The sequence below is a fragment of the Xiphias gladius genome, chromosome 10 (assembly GCF_016859285.1).
Source record: "Xiphias gladius isolate SHS-SW01 ecotype Sanya breed wild chromosome 10, ASM1685928v1, whole genome shotgun sequence".
NCBI classification, from domain to species: domain Eukaryota; kingdom Metazoa; phylum Chordata; class Actinopteri; order Istiophoriformes; family Xiphiidae; genus Xiphias; species Xiphias gladius.
The window spans coordinates 125,305-143,253 of NC_053409.1; the positions used below are offsets into that span (position 1 = coordinate 125,305).

Genomic DNA, 17,949 nt, shown 5'->3' on the forward strand with positions numbered 1-17,949 from the left:
GTTGGTGAGAAAAATTAGAAACTAAACTGCTTCGTCCCTTAAAGTGCAGTTCAGAGTTCATAAACTCTCAAAATAGGTCTCCTAAATCACTTTGTAATTGAGGTGATTCCAGACTCTGGTAAAGACCCAGACATCATCTCGACAGTGTAATTATTGGAATAAATCGTGTTCAATGTAAAGGAAAAATAAATACTGGAATTGAATGTAATGGCTTATTTAAGCAGACTCAGGACATGGGAAAATTGTGAGCCAGATGAAGAGAGGAAAATACAGATGGAATGTCCAAAATGAGCATGTCAATCAAAATACAGAACAGCCTGCTTTTTTACCTAACCTCTGAAATAACTCTGAGTCATTTAGTTATCCCCATGGTCTCGTTTGAGTTCTCTGCACTACGGTGTAAAGTATGTTAAAATAAAGATCAAGAGAAATCTTGCTGCATGAAATAGGAAAGTTCCGAGTGTTCTAGTTCATCAAGTGATATTTATAAACCTCATAAATGTATCCCCAATTTAACGCCCTGCATCAGGGTCTGATTCTCCTGCAGCGTTGCCCATTATGCACAGCTTCATGGCAAATGTATTATCATGTCTCACACACTTGTTTAGTCTATAAAATAAAATAAAATTTATCGCTGTTAAAATAGTTTTTGATGTAAATGATCAAAATCATTTTTATATCATTTCAGTATGCCTAATGCTCCAAAAATGTGAGTTGGTGCCAGTGGTAACTGGTTGGAGGGTAGTTCCTTTCATGCAACAGTCAATAACTGTATATCAGGAACTCTGCTGATATTTCTTGTGCAATTTCACATTTTTAAGATGTTAGTGATCATATACTGGTCAATGACATCATATTTTAATGTATGTCTTACACAGTGTGCTCTGTCCAGTGGCATATATAATAATTATAACTTTGACTACTTAGTGCATTTTCAATGTCAAAATGAGTGTAGTTAAAACTACAGCACTTAGAGTACACCTGCTTGATTTCTTAGTCTGGTGTTGATGGATAATGTCCCAAGATGTATAAGATGTAAGAATGCATATCAGACATGGAGAAATAGTTTGGCATTCTTAATATATATATATATATTTATTTTCTGGTCCAAGTTGACATCATTGCATCACATAATTTCTGCAGATTTGTCAGCTGTACATTCATGCTGTGAGGTGTTCTACTGCATTCAGATCTGGTGACTGGGGGGCCACTGAAGTTCACCGAACTCATTGCCATGTTCATGAAATCAGTTTGAGACAACTTTTGCCTTGTGACATGGTGCATTATCATGCTGTAAGTAGCCTTTAGAAGACGGTAAACTGTGGCCATAAAGAAATGCATATGGTCATTAACAATATTTAGATAGGTTGTGGTATTCAAACCATTACTGATTCTTATTAAAGTGCCCAAAGTGAGGCAAGAAAACATTCCCCAAACCATTACACCACCGCCACCAGCCCGGACTGTTGATGCAAGAAGGTTGGGTCCATGGATTCATACTGTTGATGCCAAATTCTGACCCAGCCATCTGCATGAACCAGCAGAAATCCAGATTCATCAGACCAGGCGTTTTTCCAGTCTTCAACTGTCCAGTTTTGGTGAGCCTGTGCCCCACTGTAGCCTCAGATTTCTATTCTTGGCTGACAGGAGTGGAACCCGACGTGGTCTTCTGCTGTTGTAGCCCATCAGCCTTAAGGTTGGACGTGTTGTTCATTCTGAGATGCTTTTCTGCTCACCACAGTTGTAAAGAGTGGTTATCTGAGTTACCATAGCCTTTCTATCAGCTCAGCAAGGTGTTTCCGTCCACAGAACTGCTTCTCACCGGATGTTTTTTTTTTTTCTGGGACCATTCTGAGTAAACTCTAGAAAATGCTGTGTGTGAAAATCCCAGGAGGTCAGCAATTTCAGAAATACTCAAACCAGCCAACAATCATTCCACGGTCAAAGTCACTGAGATCGCATTTTTTCCGGTTTGGATGTTTGATGTAAAAATTAACTGAAGCTCCTGACCTGTATCTGCAGGATTTTATGCATTGCACTGACGTCACATAATTGGCTGATTGGATAATTGCTTGAAAAAAAAGGTGTATAGGGGCTCCAAAAGTGCTCAGTGTGTTTATATGTGTAAATTCTTAATCTGTAAAGTAACTAGTAACTACAGTTGAAAAATAAATTTAGAATGGTAAAAACAATATTTAGTAGTAAGTATAACAAATGTGTACTTTAGTACAGTACTTGAGTAAAAGTTACATTCCACCACTGGCTTTAGTGGAGTATATCCTAGGTTTATCATCTGTCATTGTCCTTCTCGGTACTGTCTAAACCTACTTGAATTATAGAGAAAAATGTTTAAAGAATTTTAGACAACATATTCTGGTGGATGCATGAAATAGCTAAAAATATTACAACCAAATAATCTAAATGACTGAGTGAATAAAGAGGGAATCACAACGAAAACAGACAGCTGTGAGTGAAAGTTGTTTATGTACTTATTATGCCTAAACATGGAGAAAATAAAAGGCGAGTTTAATTTTTTCCCCAGCACGTTGCCAACACAAATACAAAGTGAGAATAGTACTGGTGTTTTCCCATTAACAACTGTATCTTTGTGGTGCCAGGCAATAACAGTTTTCATTGTCATACAAAAATAGCTCTTGTACTGTGATGTAAAAAATGACCTAATATTACCAGTATTTTTCCAGCTAAAAAAAGCTGCTGGTTGTAAAACTTTCCTATTAACTATTATATTTCTATTTGTCCTCCTTAGAAACTAAACAAACATTACATAGAAAACTAATCTTTAACCCAAACAGAAGAAATGTTTGAATCTTTAGCTGTTCAAATGAAAATCACACATCAAAGGCAACACACAAATGATTTAATGGTACATTGCATTCAGTATTGACTCACTTAACACTTGCTCATAAATGAAATGTAGTCAGTTACAAGGGAGAATGTAACTCTCAATGTAACAGAGCAGAGCCCGGTGCCCACATACATATTAACTGGCTGCAACACCCTGCTTGTGGGTACAATGTGTTTTGTTCTCTTTCTTCACTTCTCCGTGCTCAAAAGGGTAAATACAGTTTTTACTTTGTTTTGTTTTTTACATATAACACAGCATCATTAAGCTCTTTTTTACTGTTCTTTTTTGCTTCAAGTGGGTACTTTAAGCTCTGTTAATTTTTTTTTCAATATATAAAATGAATAATTGAAAATGGAAAAATTTAATTAAATTTTCTAAAATTGTATGTTTTATTTGTCAGATCAACGTATTAAGATTTTTTTGATTTTTTTTAATCTATGGAATGTTAGATAGAAAAATATAAAACACTAAGTCAGAACATCTGAGTACTTTTTTTCCTTTCCATGCCTTGGGTTGCTTGAGAGATTTTGGAATAGGTTAAGAACTGTTAATCTTCTGAAGGAGAGAGACTGGAGGCATAATGTCACACTGTGCGGAAACAAAAGCTGCATCTTTTCCTAATACTGTAGTTTATTCTCATGTACTCTACACAGACCTAAAATTTGAACTGAAAAAAACTGAATCTAATCTGCAATTTCAATCTGATCTGTAGATGTTGTGGTAGTTGATTTCAATAACTGCCTGTCTTTGTTGTAGAGGAGTGCTGATGTCCTGAGTTCAGATAAGATGAGCTGCAGGGGACAGCCAGGGAGCAGGATGACCTAAACATCTGGATTTGCAAGGAGCAACACAGGAGACATGTCAGGGAAAAGGGAGATTTGGATTTAAACAGCTAAAATCATACATCAGCTGCATTTATACAAAACAGTTTATTAGACGTATACATAAAGAATTCCTCATGCATTAGGCGGCTTTGATGGAGGCCAATCAATGTTATAGTGATAGGCTGATTTCAGTAATCTGGATTGGGATGTGTCTATTCCATACGGCTGCACCTGGAAGTGTTTATTAGGTATGCAAACACTGAAAACACACTGTCAAAACACAGGCTAGCCAATGCTAACACTCCTAGCCAATATGTGAAATGTACCATATATCACTGTCAAACTATTTTTTATATGTCTGTGTATTTACATGAGCACACACTGCCTTTCTCATGAGCAAAAAACTGGTGTAACTCACTGACATTCATGGTCTGTGTGTCAGGAGTCAAGACCAAATCTTTGAAAGCAGGTGTGATGATGGGCGAGTTGGGTTGCCTCACTAGCCGCTAGATGAAAGTTGAGCCAGGCACTTAAATCCCGCCCATTCCAACATTACATAGATAGAAAATTTCCAAAACAATAGACCAAAATCTTAATTATGAAATGGTCTGACAAATGCAAAATACAATTTTAGAAAACTGACTTCAGGTTTCTGATTTTGTATTTTCAATTGTTTATTTGAAAAAGTCCAACTTATAAGTGCTACACGGACCAGCGGCCCTCTTAAACCACATGGTTAATTCAACCCTGTGGAACAGCCTAGTTGTCTCTTCCTTTAAAGTGGGTGTGATGTGGATCCAAAAAAAAAATCACCATTACAGAAATTTCAAATCAGCATTTCTGATCTACCAATCCTGTTATTTCGATTTAGTTTGGATTAGGCAGGATGGTATGTTGGTGCAGAGGTTAGCACTGTTGCCTCACAAGAAGGTGCTGGGTTCAGATATGATTTGGCCGGGGCCTTTCTGTGTGGAATTTGCATGTCCCCCATGGCTGTGTGGGTTTCCTCCAGGTACTCCTGCTCCCTCCCACAGTCCATAGACATGCAAGTTAACTGGTGAGTCTAAATTGCCCGTAGGTGTGAATGTGTGAATGTGAGCATGACTGGTTGTTTGTCTCTAAATTTCAGCCCTGTGATAGACTGGCGACATGTCCAGGGTGTACCCCGCCTCTCACCCAGGTTGAGCTGGGATCTACACACACACCCTCACACACCGATGATACATCACAGGCAATTTGTGGGTCAGTAGCTTGCCCAAGGACACTTCGGCATGTGGACTGGAGGAGCTGTGGATTGAACCACCGACCTTCTGGTTAGTGGACGACCCACTCTACCTCCTGAACCACAGCCACCCCAAATCAACAAGGTTTTGGTTAAACTACCTTATATAGTCCTGGTTGAAATTATCGGCATCCCTGAATATTACGTACAGAATTTAAAATATCGTCATAAATAAATGCAAATTAACCAATTTTTTATAATCAAAATATTTTAAATAAAATGTCCAAGGGTACGAAAAAAAAGAAAATTAAAAAAAACAAAACTTGCATAATAATGGAAGAATACAAACACAAAATGTACCCCAGATACAATTATTGGCATACTTCACTAATATTCGGTTGCAGAACCTTTGGCAACAATGACAGCCGCTAAACGTTTCTTGTAACCTTCTAGAAGCTTCTAGCACGTCTGCTGGTAGTTTGTTCCACAGCTATGTGTTCACACACTTAAGTTTGCAGGAGTCCTTTTTGCAATGGCAGATTTCAGCTCTCTCCAAAGGTTTTCAATGAAATTTAGGTCAGGACTAATTGCTGGCCAGTTTAAAACAGTCAATCTTTTCCTTTTCAACCACTCTTTTTAATGTTCATCTGTTCATAGAACATTATCTCAGAAATACTGTGGCTTATTTATGAAAGTTTTTGCAAACATTAGTGTTGCATTTATGTGTCTTTCTGTCAGTATCCCCCACCATGTCCTGGAAGTGTCTTAACAGTTTATGACTCTGAAGCTTCTTGATAACATTATGAATCGCTGAAACAGGTATTTCAAGATTTTTACCTTGTAGTTTTTGGAATTCTTATGTTGTTGATAATAGCATTTCTGATGCTCTCAGACAACTCTCTTGTCTTCACCATTGCGAAAAAGAAACTGGAAACAATCAGCACCTTTTTATGCAGTAAAACCATCATTCATTGGTAATTCAGGTAATGTAAACACTTAAAATTAAGCACAGATGAGTTTTATTGGATTTTTTATTTTGTTTGAGCAACTTATTTAAATTCATCAAAAGGGTGCCAAAAATTGTGGGGTACATTTTATGTCCGTATTTTTTTATTTTAGTAAATATTCCGATTATACAAAATTGTTTAATTTGCGTTTATTTCTGAAGATATTCTAAATAATTTACTTGAAATTCAGGGGTTCCAATAATTGCAACCAGGACTGTAGAAAAACAAAGCTAGAAGTGTCTTCATGCTTTTGATATATTTTCTTTTCACCAATGCATACATTTAAAAGGCAACCCAAGCTGTTAAGACAAGTTATAATTTACAACAAAAACATTTTGGCATAACTTCAGGGTGTGACAATGTTATGATCATGGCACAAGGTGTGGCATCAGCAACAGGCTCTATTAGTTTCCTCCTAATTTTTCTTCATTGTTGATGTGTTCTCTTCAGAGTGTGCTGCTGACCTTATTTCACTCCCTGATATACTAACCCCACCGTTCATGGGCTTAATGACATCTTGCGAACTTGCAGTGTTAATTTCTGGGAATGTGCATACAGTTTATCATCCCTCTTACAGTAAATAGACAACACAGCTTTTTACCAGTAGCGGTAAAAAAAAAAAACATTTATCCTGAGCTTGGCCCTAGATGCCTATAGTCTGTTTGAGGATAAGTGTGCATGTCAATCTACTAATTTCAAATATTTGACAGTAATTCATACAATATCATAAGATGTCTCAGTGTTTATCACTATTTTTCAAAATACACTGTGTTTCATGCTGTTGTATGCTGGTGTAACAACATGCTGCCAGTGATAGGAACATGATTAACACGTTTATTAAAAATCCTGGTTTCTTAATTACTTTGACTCCAAATAGATTTGGAAGATAGAACCAGGTACCAGAATTCAGTTTGAAGGTCATCCCCATTTAAGTGTTTTTAGTGTTTTAGTAAAAAGTGTGTTGAGTAACTTGTATAGGATGCCAAGATGCTCCATGGAACGATACAGACAGTCTTTTGTGCCCACAGCTGTGAAACTGTTGAATGTGATGTCATGCTTGTTCATAAGAGATATAGGTTGTGTTTTTTTATGCATGGGTCTTCTTGTCATAGTTTTGTCCATTATTCTTATCAGTAAAAATACCACTGCAATAACCGGGTTGATAGCTGAGATATGGTAACACGATGACATCACAAAAAGTGCTCAAGAAACACAGGCATTCAGACAATCAGAAAGAGATTATTATTGACAGATCAGGTTTAATCTGGAAAAATTGTTTCTTGTTTACAACCTGTCTGACCCTTGCAATAACAAATTACTTTGATACATTCATTACAGCAAGCAAAATTTTGCCTTGTATTATATGCACAAATTTGACCGCAGGAAAAACTTGCAGTCCATGTTTATTTGCTAGTGACAGCCAAAGTACTACCGATTGTGCAGACGGTAGCTGTAGCAGGCAAGTGACATATGGACCAACCACTGACTTTAGTCACTCCTCATGTGGGAGTGAAACACCAAGAATGAGGAGAGACTGTCTGACAATGTGCATTGTTATCGCCATCTTGCCCCTGTCTTTCCTCTGTGTAACAGCTGAACCGTTGTGAAAGATCAACGTGTTTACTGTGCATTCAGAAAGTGTCCCTCAGGATGTGGAATACTGTATACTCTGTATACTATTTGTTATCCAATCCCTGCTATATAGTTAGTTACACTGGTTATGATTTTGATGTAGAAGCATATGTTGGTGGTTTATTTTATTTCCCTGGGGTTATGCTCACTCTAAAAGAAAAGCATGGCATTTCATTAAAGATCAGTACTCGTTTTTGGTTTGGGTAGGGTCCAGATTACCCTTAATTTACAGAATTTTCAGCAACTGACATGAGTTATCTTGGTTTATGAGGTTTGTTTTGTTTAGACATGTTGAACTGAGAACCCACAAAGACCTCTGCTGGGCTGGTCTAAGCTGGCAACTATTAATCAAATTTAATTTATAGTTGAGAGTTGGATTTCACAGTTTGGTATTACCTCTGCATCGCTAGAATATGTTTTATATAATTATATTTTATATATAATTATAGATTATTATAATTACCAGATTATTTGTTAAAAGGAAAACAATTAAGTGAAACACAATGTCTGATGGAGCAGGGGATAAAAGTTTAGAGCTTTTGCACCTCATGTCACTTAGAGACTGCTTGGAATTTTGAAAGGCAAAAAAAAAAAAAAATCACCTGTGGTTTTTCACGTTTTTTGTAAAGACCTCTTTTGCAAAGTCTATTATAGTCAATCAAAGTAATCTAGTCCTTGTTGTTTCGAACGTCCCCTCCTGTCCAACGTCGAGGTGAATCTCTGCGATGACAGCAGTCAGTACAGTTTTTCTATCAGGAGGGAGGAAAGAGAACGTAGCACAGTACAGGTACATACAGATGTATAAACATAAAGATGTAAAGATGTATAACAATAATCACACTAATAATAAATCTAATAATTATAATAATGGGGTGACTAATAATACTACTAAAACTAAATATAATAACAGTAATGATAATCATAATATTTGAAGCAGTTGGTGTTGAGCAGGATCATGGGGGCAGTAGGAGGTTTGCAGTCACAGATCCAGACTCTCTAGCACCAGGGGCAGAAATACCTGCAGAAAGTGACGGACAGAGAGAGGAGAGAGACGAGAAAGAACAAAACTACGGGAAAGGAAAGAAGTCAAGTTAGTATCGAGCACTGATGGGATATGAATGCGTACAGCTGGAGAGGAAGAGGAGGAGAGAGGAGCTTGGTGCATCATGGGAAGTCCCCCAGCAGTCTAGGCCTACAGCAGCATGTATAGGGGATGGTTCAAGACAAGCCTGAGCCAGTCCTGACTATAAGCTTTATCAAAAAGGAAGGTTTTAAGCCCACTCTTAAATGTGGAGAGGGTGTCTGCCTCATGGATCCAAACTGGAAGATGGTTCCACAGTAGAGGAACCTGATAACTGACGCTCTGCCTCCTATTCTACTTTTGGAGACTCTAGGAACCACAAGCAAGCCTGCGTTGTGGGAGCCTCAGTGTTCTACTGGGGTAATAGGGTACTATGAGCTCTTTCAGATATGATGGTGCCTGACCATTAAGGGTTTTGTCGGTGAAAAGGAGGATTTTAAATTATATCCTAGATTTTACAGGGAGCCAATGCAGAGAAGCTAACACAGGAGAAATATGATCTCTTTTCCTACTTCCTGTCAGTACTCGCACTGCAGCATTCTGGATCAGCTGGACAGTAAAGATTTTTTGGGAAGCCAGCCATAATAAGGAGTTGAAATAATCCATCCTAGAAGTAAGAAAAGCATGGACTAGTGAAAAAAGGCAGTCCTTGATGATTGTTTTAAGCCCGAGTTAATAGACATATCCTGAGCTAAGATAACTCAGAGATTACTCAACAGTGGTGCTGGAGAACAGAGCAAAGCCATCTAGAGTAACTATATCATTAGATAATGTTTCTGATGTGTTGGGGGGCAAGCAAATTAACTTCAGCTTTGTCTGAGTTTAACAGCAGAAAGTTGCTTTTCATCCAGGTCTTTATGTCCTTAAGGCAAAGCTTAAAGTTTAGCTAACTGATTGGTTTCATCGGGTTTCACTGAGAAAGTCCAATTGGGTATCATCTACATAACAGTGGAAGTTTATAGAGTTTTTCCTAATAATATTGCCTGAAGGAAGCATATATAAAAAGGTGAATAGAACTGGTCCAAGCACAGAACCTTGTGGAACTCAGTGACTAACTTTTGAGTATGTGGAGGATTTATTGTTAAGGTGAACAAACTGAAATCGTTCTGATAAATAGGACTTAAACCAGCTTAGAGTGGTTCCTTTAATGCAAATTAAAATGTTCCAGTCTCTGTAATAGGATGTGATGGTCAATGGTATCATATGCAGCACTTAGCTCTAACAAGACAAGTACAGAGACAAGTCCTTTGTCTGATGGAATTAGAAGGTCATTCCCTCACCAGTGCTGTCTCTGTGCTATGATGCACTCTGAATCCTGACTGATAATCTTCAAATAAACTATTATCATGTAGAAAGTCACACAACTGATTGGCGACAGCTTTCTCAAGGATCTTAGAGAGAAAGGGAAGGTTAGATATGGTTCTATAGTTGGCTAAAACATCTGGATCCACAGTATGCTTTTTAAGAAGAGGTTTAATTAAAGCTGTTTTAAAGGACTGTGGTACATAGCCTGTTAATAAAGACATATTGATTATATCTATTAAAGAGGTGCTGACTAAGGGTAAAACTTCCTTAAGCAGCCTAGGTACGATGGGTTCTAAGAGACAAGTTGATGGTTTAGATAAAGAAATTAGAAGTTAGTTGGCGAAGGTCGATGGGAGAAAATCTGTCTAAGTATACATCAGGTTTTACATCTGTTTCTAAGGTTCCTGTGTTTGAAAATAAATTGGTGCTGGTTGAGGGCAGGAGGTGGTGAATTTTGTCTCTAATATTTAGACTTTTATCATTAAAGAAGAAGTCCATGAAATGGTCATTACTGAGAGCTATGGGAATACATGGATCAATGGAGCTATGACTCTCTATCAGCCTGGCTACAGAGCTAAAAATAAGCACTGGGTGGATTAAATTTTCCTTTATTAAAGATGAGTAATAGGCTTCCCTGGCATTACAGAGGCCTTCCTATATGTTTTAAGACTATCATGCCAGGCTAAACTGGATTCTTCCAGTTTGGTAGAACGCCATATCCTTTCAAGTTTTCCCATAGTTTGCTTTAATATTTGTGTTTGGGAGTTAAACCATGGAGCTAACCTCCTTTGTTTTATTATCTTCTTTTTTAGAGAGGCAGTGGAGTCGAGTGTCATTTTCATTGAGCCTGCAGCTCCATCAACAAGATGCTCAATTTGGGAGGGACTAAAGTTAGCATAGGAGTCCTCAGTTACATTGAAACATGGCAGTGAATTAAGTGCTGATGGAATCAGTTCTTTAAATTTAGCTACAGCACTATCAGATAAACATTTACACTCTGAGTGAAGCCAGTTGAGTCTAATAATGAGATAAATGCAATGCTAAGGCTCATTATCAACATACACATGAATATTGAAATCACCTACTATAATTACTTGATCTGCACTAAGGACTAAACTTGAGAAAATTTTTAGTATGGGTCAGGAGTGCGGTATACTATAACAAATAAAATAGGCCCAGAGAAAACTACGGAGTCCGACATTGTCTTTGCATATGTACACACCGACTCAACATTCATTTTTTGACCTCCTCTTGGTGTAATCAGGTGTTATCGCAGATGTGAATAACAGACTTACTATATTTACGTTTGTCCTTAGCCAGCAGTTTCAAATAGGATTCTACGTCGTCCGTATGGTCCCCCGCTGAGTGGGGAGTATCTGTTTGAAACATGAACCAGATGGTGGTGAACCGTAGGTCTTCTGCTTAGAGCTATGCTTCTTGTTGTGGACACCCAGCCGCCCTGGCTTCCCGGCTGATGGGAGCTACCGGGGGGAAGAGTATGAGCTATGCTGGGTCAGCTTGCAACAGCTACTGGGGGCTGGCTAACCTCCATGGCTAACAATTTGGTTTCCATGTTGCAGAGACATGCTTCCAATTCACTGACCCTCGCCTCCATCACCGCAAGTAAACTACATGTATTACATGTACCATTATCGCTAAAGGAGGCAGAGGAATAACTAAACATAAGACACAACGAGCAAGAGAGAGCAGGAGAGTGAGAAGGAGAGAGAGAAACCATTGCTAAATGCTAAGCTAAAGTAACTGGCCCAACTGAAAAGCGTGTAAACAACTGTGAAGTAGCGAGAAAATTGCTAAAAAGAAAGAAAGAGCTAAGGGTGCTTTACCAGAACAAAGGTTGGTAAACTGTAGGTTTAAACCTACAGTGGGTAATTAACCTGTGTAATGAAGAAAATAGCAAAATTAACTGGATAGAGGCAGAGCAGCAAAACTCGCTACCAGTGACACAGATGCCAGAAACTGACACAATATGCTAACCTCAGAACGTCAGCACATTTACCAATGATCCGTGTCATGTTTTGCCTTCTTCTGCATCAATACGTCAATAACATGTGAAACTAATCTTTAATAGTTGCCCTCATGTGATGCACACAAAATGTATGACCATTTTTATGTTGTTTCTTTAACCTGAGGAATGCTTTTTATGTGAGAAAAATATTAAAACCCGAGCTATAGGGGTCAATAAATGTCTCTAGTGAAACTAATAATTTAGTCACTCAAGGCATTTTTAGTGTTTACCAGCAGGAAGCCGCGTGGCCGCCTGTCCCATTTTTTCTCCTACTTCTAAAAATGTTTATGAAATTTTTGAAAACCATATACTGTAGCCACATGAACATGCTGATTAACATGTTAAGTAATGCAGAAATAGTAAAAATGTTAGGTGCATGTGGTTTAGTGTAAAGAGTGAGTGTTCTTCCCTCTCATTCTCAGACTGAACCTTGACTAAATCTGCTTCTTTATCCCCAATCGCAAAAGTATTAAGCAATGAAAATGAAGCAGAATAAATAGAATTTGAATTTACCATACTACCTGCCCCTGCAAAGATCGGCAAGGTTGTATGGTGTCTCTACTCGCTTCACCTGCAATTGTTGAGAAATCTCTCAGCTTAGCCCTCTAGTGCTCCTTCTCTTCATACAAAACTCTATTTTCTGCTTTCAGCTCTGTTATGATCAACTTAGCTGATGGTGCTAATTAATTGTCTGGAAGATGGTCGGGTGCTTCACTATGAGAAGAAAAATTATTATCTTCACTAAGTGCAGACACAGACTCTGAGACGTGGAAGCAGTTAAATATATTTATTGTCAAGTCAGGTTAGTTGAGCAGGTAACTGGAGTACGGGCTTGGCTGGAGTTGGGCATACTGGGGGCAAAGGGAGGGGATCTAGCAGAGTAAGCCCAGGGTTAGGGTGAACAGGAATCCAGAGAATGGACCGGGAGGGATAGGGCAGCAGACTGAACCAGGCAGTGTGGGATGTTCTGGGCCAGAATCAGTAGCAAAATGGACGGCAGGGAGACGCCCAAAAACAAAAGTACTCCAAGTACAAAACTAGAGCAGCTAGAGCGTAGATGTACTAACGGTAGCAGAAACAATCTGGCAGGGTGGATGTGGCAAAGCTGAGTATTTGAAGGGAGCTTGATTATTGGGATGAGTTGCAGCTGCCGGTGCTCTGCTCCTACTCCGGCGCACCTGCAGATATTCACAAAGACAGACACACATACACCCACACAGAGAGAGAGAAGGATAGGGGAGAACCACTCAGGGAGTGGAAGATGTGGTAGGTTTGTCTTTAGCTGTCCCGGCAGTGTTTGTAACACTCTGCAAGCTGCTGCATAGTCACATCTACAAACAGACAAAATTAATTACACATTTTTTATTTCTTGACTGTTTTAACACTCAAGTGTTAAAACATTCAAAACAGAAGTGCCTTTCATTGAAGTTGAAATTCAGCAGCAAATGTATCACAACAACTAATACCTTACTATATTATTTTTATTTTATTTTACTTCTAGCCAGCATCCCTCTCACTTGGTCACTGTATGGCCAAGTAGTGATATCTCTGTTAATAATAATTAATAATTCATTAATTAATATTAATAATAAACATTTATTTTTCAAATGCTGCCAGGGATATAGGATACTCATAATCATAGGAGACTGCTGATACATTGGATATTCCAATGGCTGCTGTCTTTCTTACTTGATTGTAGACTAGTAAGTAATATTGTGTTATGGCCAAGTCTGATTTATAAAGTTTACCAACCTGTGCATGACTTAATAAAGTCTGACAACCTTGCTTTACATCAGAAAAATAGCTGGTGTATGTTAGACAGCTCAAAAATTGATGCCCATGGATAAACAAATATATATATATAATTCTAAGGGCAACCCCCTGTCGATGGCTACTTTTCTCACTTAGATTAGGTGACTACTCTGAATCGTTTTGAAAAGACTGTGGTGTCTCCTTCAAGTGTTTGAAGGCCAAAACGCAGTGCCAGTGCGTGTGGGCCTTGACACATGTTGAGCAATCGTAAAAGCTAATGCTGCAAGCCTAAACTTTAGAATTTAGCCATGTTATCATCTTCAAAAATTAATTTTTACAATTAAATTCATGCAGTTTCTACAGGTAGTTAGCCTTATGTGGGAAATAAAGTACTGATAGCTACCATTATCTGCACATTAACTAGGTTTTCATATTTGTCAAGGATTTGTGTTGCCACAACAAAGTCACTAAACCAACAGGAATTTGACCTCCGTTCCTCAATAATAGTATCATTCACCAGTTGCTCAAGGATTTTAGCCTAACTTTATTGATTGCATTATTTAGCTAATTAGCAAACATTAATTCCAATCACACCTTAAATACCTTTATCCTACGTTCATGTGCAACGTGTATCCCGCCAACTTTGAGCAACATATTTCATTCACTGCATAGAGTAATTAAAATCGAAAAACAAAAACAAATTCTGACCACACTTGTCTGACAGACCAAAACCAAAACCATCTTCTCACTGACTGTGTTTGGCAACCCATGCTATAGCCAGAGAAACTGTACTGTATTGAGTGGATGGATAAACTGTTCTTTGTTAAAAAATAGTTCCAACATGTAACTGCCCCTAAAATTGTCATTTTTCTGTTTGTTTAGAGATCAGACAAACAAAATACATTCTGTGATGCCAGGGATTTGGCACGCCTAGTTCCCCGAACTGGCATGCCGTGCAGCTTGCATAGCCCCCGACCCCGATTCCTATCCCTGCAGGTGGTGGGCCCACAGGATAGGACTGGTCCCAGCCTGGCCTCATGCGTCAAGGCCCAGCCACAGGACGCTTTCCTGTGATGTCCCCGCCCAGGTCTGCCTCCAGAAGAGGGCCCCAGTTTCCCTGTTCTGGGCAAGGTGACACTATTCTGAATGTTGCCGTTCATCAGGGTTCTGTGAATTGCTTTTAGTGTGGCCCCTCCTCTGGGACCAATTTGTCTTGGCAGACCCTACCAGGGGCTATTCCCCCCGACAACACAGCTCCCAGGATTACTGGGACACACAAATTACTCCAACATGTTAAGGTGGCGATTCTTGGAGGGGGCAATGGAGATACAACATGTTAATCTGTGAGGTAGCAGGCTAGCTGTTTCCCCCATTTTTCAGCATTTATATGCAAAACTAGGCTGACTCCAGGTGCGTACCTAACACACAGACATGAGAATGCTCTCCGTCTTTATCTCACTCTTAGAAAGACAATGAATATGTATATTTCCCAAAATGTTGAATTTATCCTTTAATGAAGACATCAGTGTCTTTGTACACTTCTTTGCAAAGTAACTGTTACATAAACAAGAAATATGTCAAATTTTGTAAATATTATTTAAATATAACCGACTGTGAGCTGTATTCAGCAAGAACAGTGCATGTTTCTTTTGTATTTGATGTCTTGACCCGATCCATATCATGTGTCTGAATCCTGGTACTACAAACCAAACCATGAAAAAATTGTTCACAATCTACGTGTCAGCGTCGACAAGTAATTTCGGAGCAAACATTTCATGGATGGAGAAATGCAGAAGGAGGCTAACTCTAACTCCTCAGGTTTATGTTAAGTGGAAGTTCACTTTTGACCCAAAAAAACACAAAATGTTCAAAATATGATATTCTGGCCCAGTAAAAAGTCCCAGTAGTCCCAGTAAACTGACAAAGACATTTATGTCTTGATTTTTCAAAAACAAAAAATAGATTTTGCAGACAGCAATTATTACTGACTACAGCTGTAGTCTCGACCTTCAAATTTTGAAACCATATTTAGATACATTATCAATACATCTTCATGCCAGCCAATCAAAATTACAACAACAAAAGGTTTTTTTTTCATCAGTTTTGGATTAATTGAATTATTTCAACAATGTAAAATCCACTGTAGAAATTCTGGCTCTTAGTGCTATTCTGCAGCTCAGGTGTACCAGGGACAATACACATGGATAAGCTTTGAAATGGATCATGCATTTTGTTGGTTGATGTCTGTGACCCTGGAAAGACCACTTGTGGGCCAAAACATGGATTCTCATAAAGACTTGATCAAGATTGGAGCCCTGCAATTTCCATGATTTTACACATGTATAAACTGAATCATGAACCTTGACCTTAAATATTTCATTTAAAGATTTAATTTAGAATTCTCTAAGCTTTGACCAAAGAAAAAGGAAAATTGCAACAAAACTATACATACAGTGGCATAGATAGCAATGTAAAATAATTCTGTTCATGGCATTTGGGAGGCCTAGGGTTTATGGCATCAAACATAAACCTAAATGTTGTTGCATGCCATGTATCTCTGTCCCCTCATTTCCTTACATCTCTCTACTGTCGACTATCTAATTAAGGCATAATAAAAATAATGCCCAAAAATAATCATCAGAAGTTTAAAATATCATCTTAGTTGGTGATATACATATTAGTAGCCAGTAGCACACCAGTGCAGTAGACAATGCTACACTTTAATCAAGCTACCAAAGAAAAAAAACCTTATGATGGCCACTTGTGGTCTTTTATAACATGCTGGAGGTTTCAGAATATAATGCTTTTGTGATCTGGATGGTACTAAACCCAAGCTGGTATCATGGAAAGCAGCAGAAAAGATGGCTTTTTCTAGAAGAGTTAGACAATGCACTAATAGTACCTCATATGCAGAGAAGACAACATGTGATGCCAAGGACCGAAACCTCTGCAGCACTGGTGAGAAGGAATCCTGAGGAGGCTTATTTCGACTGTATTCTAAGTTTAACTGTTGTGTAAGTGAAGTCAGTGATGAAAAAAAAAGCAATTTTTTCTTGTTTTGGGGCTCTGTAGTTCATTAGGTGTTTTGCTTTGTGTTGTTGTCAGTATGGTTCATTATATATAACTTAATAATGGTTGGAAATTTCAGCTCAAAACAATTAAGGTGTCTTATTTTAATAACCATGTACTTTATGTTTCCACAATATATTTTTGTTTCTACATTGAAATAAAAGGTAGTTATGTCCTGGGGGATATGATATGAGGTTTGGTTACCTTTGAGCAACTGAAACTATTTGGTTAAGGTAGGAGATAGCTGAAAGGCTAGAAAGGCAAGCGTTCCTGCAGTGCTATAACAATTTTACACTGCGAAGGAGGATGGTCATTATTCACATAATTGCAAGAAGCTGATTCTCAGGAAAACTTAAACATAGTTTGTCTTAAGAGTTTGAACAAACAAATTGTACCTTGTTCTCTATGATGAGGACAGCCTCATTATAGCTATTATAATGTTATGTCTTTGCTACAGAGATCTGAACATTCTGTTCTGTGGTATTTTAACTACAGAAACAACATATAAAAGATGAGGTACTTCATGACTGACTTGTGATCAGAGCTGTACAGTGCTGTGATGTTCTGACCCCTGAGGTCTATCAAGTGCTCCAGACTTTGCTGTGGCAGGACCAGCAGCCTGCGAGCACTGATTCTGAGCCTTTCATATAAAGAGTAAGACTGCATAGTGCAATAAAACTCAGTTACACATTACACAACAGTGTTGAGGTTTGGATTTTTCTTGGATAAGTCGATAACTATTTAAAACTAACATACAGTCAGTTTAAATGTTATCATGCTATTAACAATTGACCTCTACTTGGCATTTTAATGTGATTACTGTAATGTATGGTTTATATTACACATTTGGTCAAATAATATGCAGTCCACATCCCATGACAGCAACCATTTACTCAAGCTTTCATCATGTGATTTCCTGCTCTTCCTCGTCATCTCTTTACATTACCTCCAGAAACAAACTGACATTAACCACTAGCATGGCCATGTTCTCCCAAAACTACTGAACTCAAACTTTCCAGAACATCTGACAGTGGCAAATGGTGGAAGGAATGAACATCCAGTGGAAAAAAAACCACCTTCCAACACATTTGGACCCTTCAGTAAAGACAAAGATAAGGAGACAGGAAGCAGTGAGGTTTAAGGGAAATGTGATCCTTTGAGAGAT

General features: G+C 38.3%; 1 pseudogene; it reads right to left on the reverse strand.

The window, feature by feature from the left end:
* Nucleotides 1–8,800: 8,800 nt before the first annotated feature.
* Nucleotides 8,801–11,552, reverse strand: LOC120795398 (annotated as a pseudogene).
* Nucleotides 11,553–17,949: the final 6,397 nt, after the last annotated feature.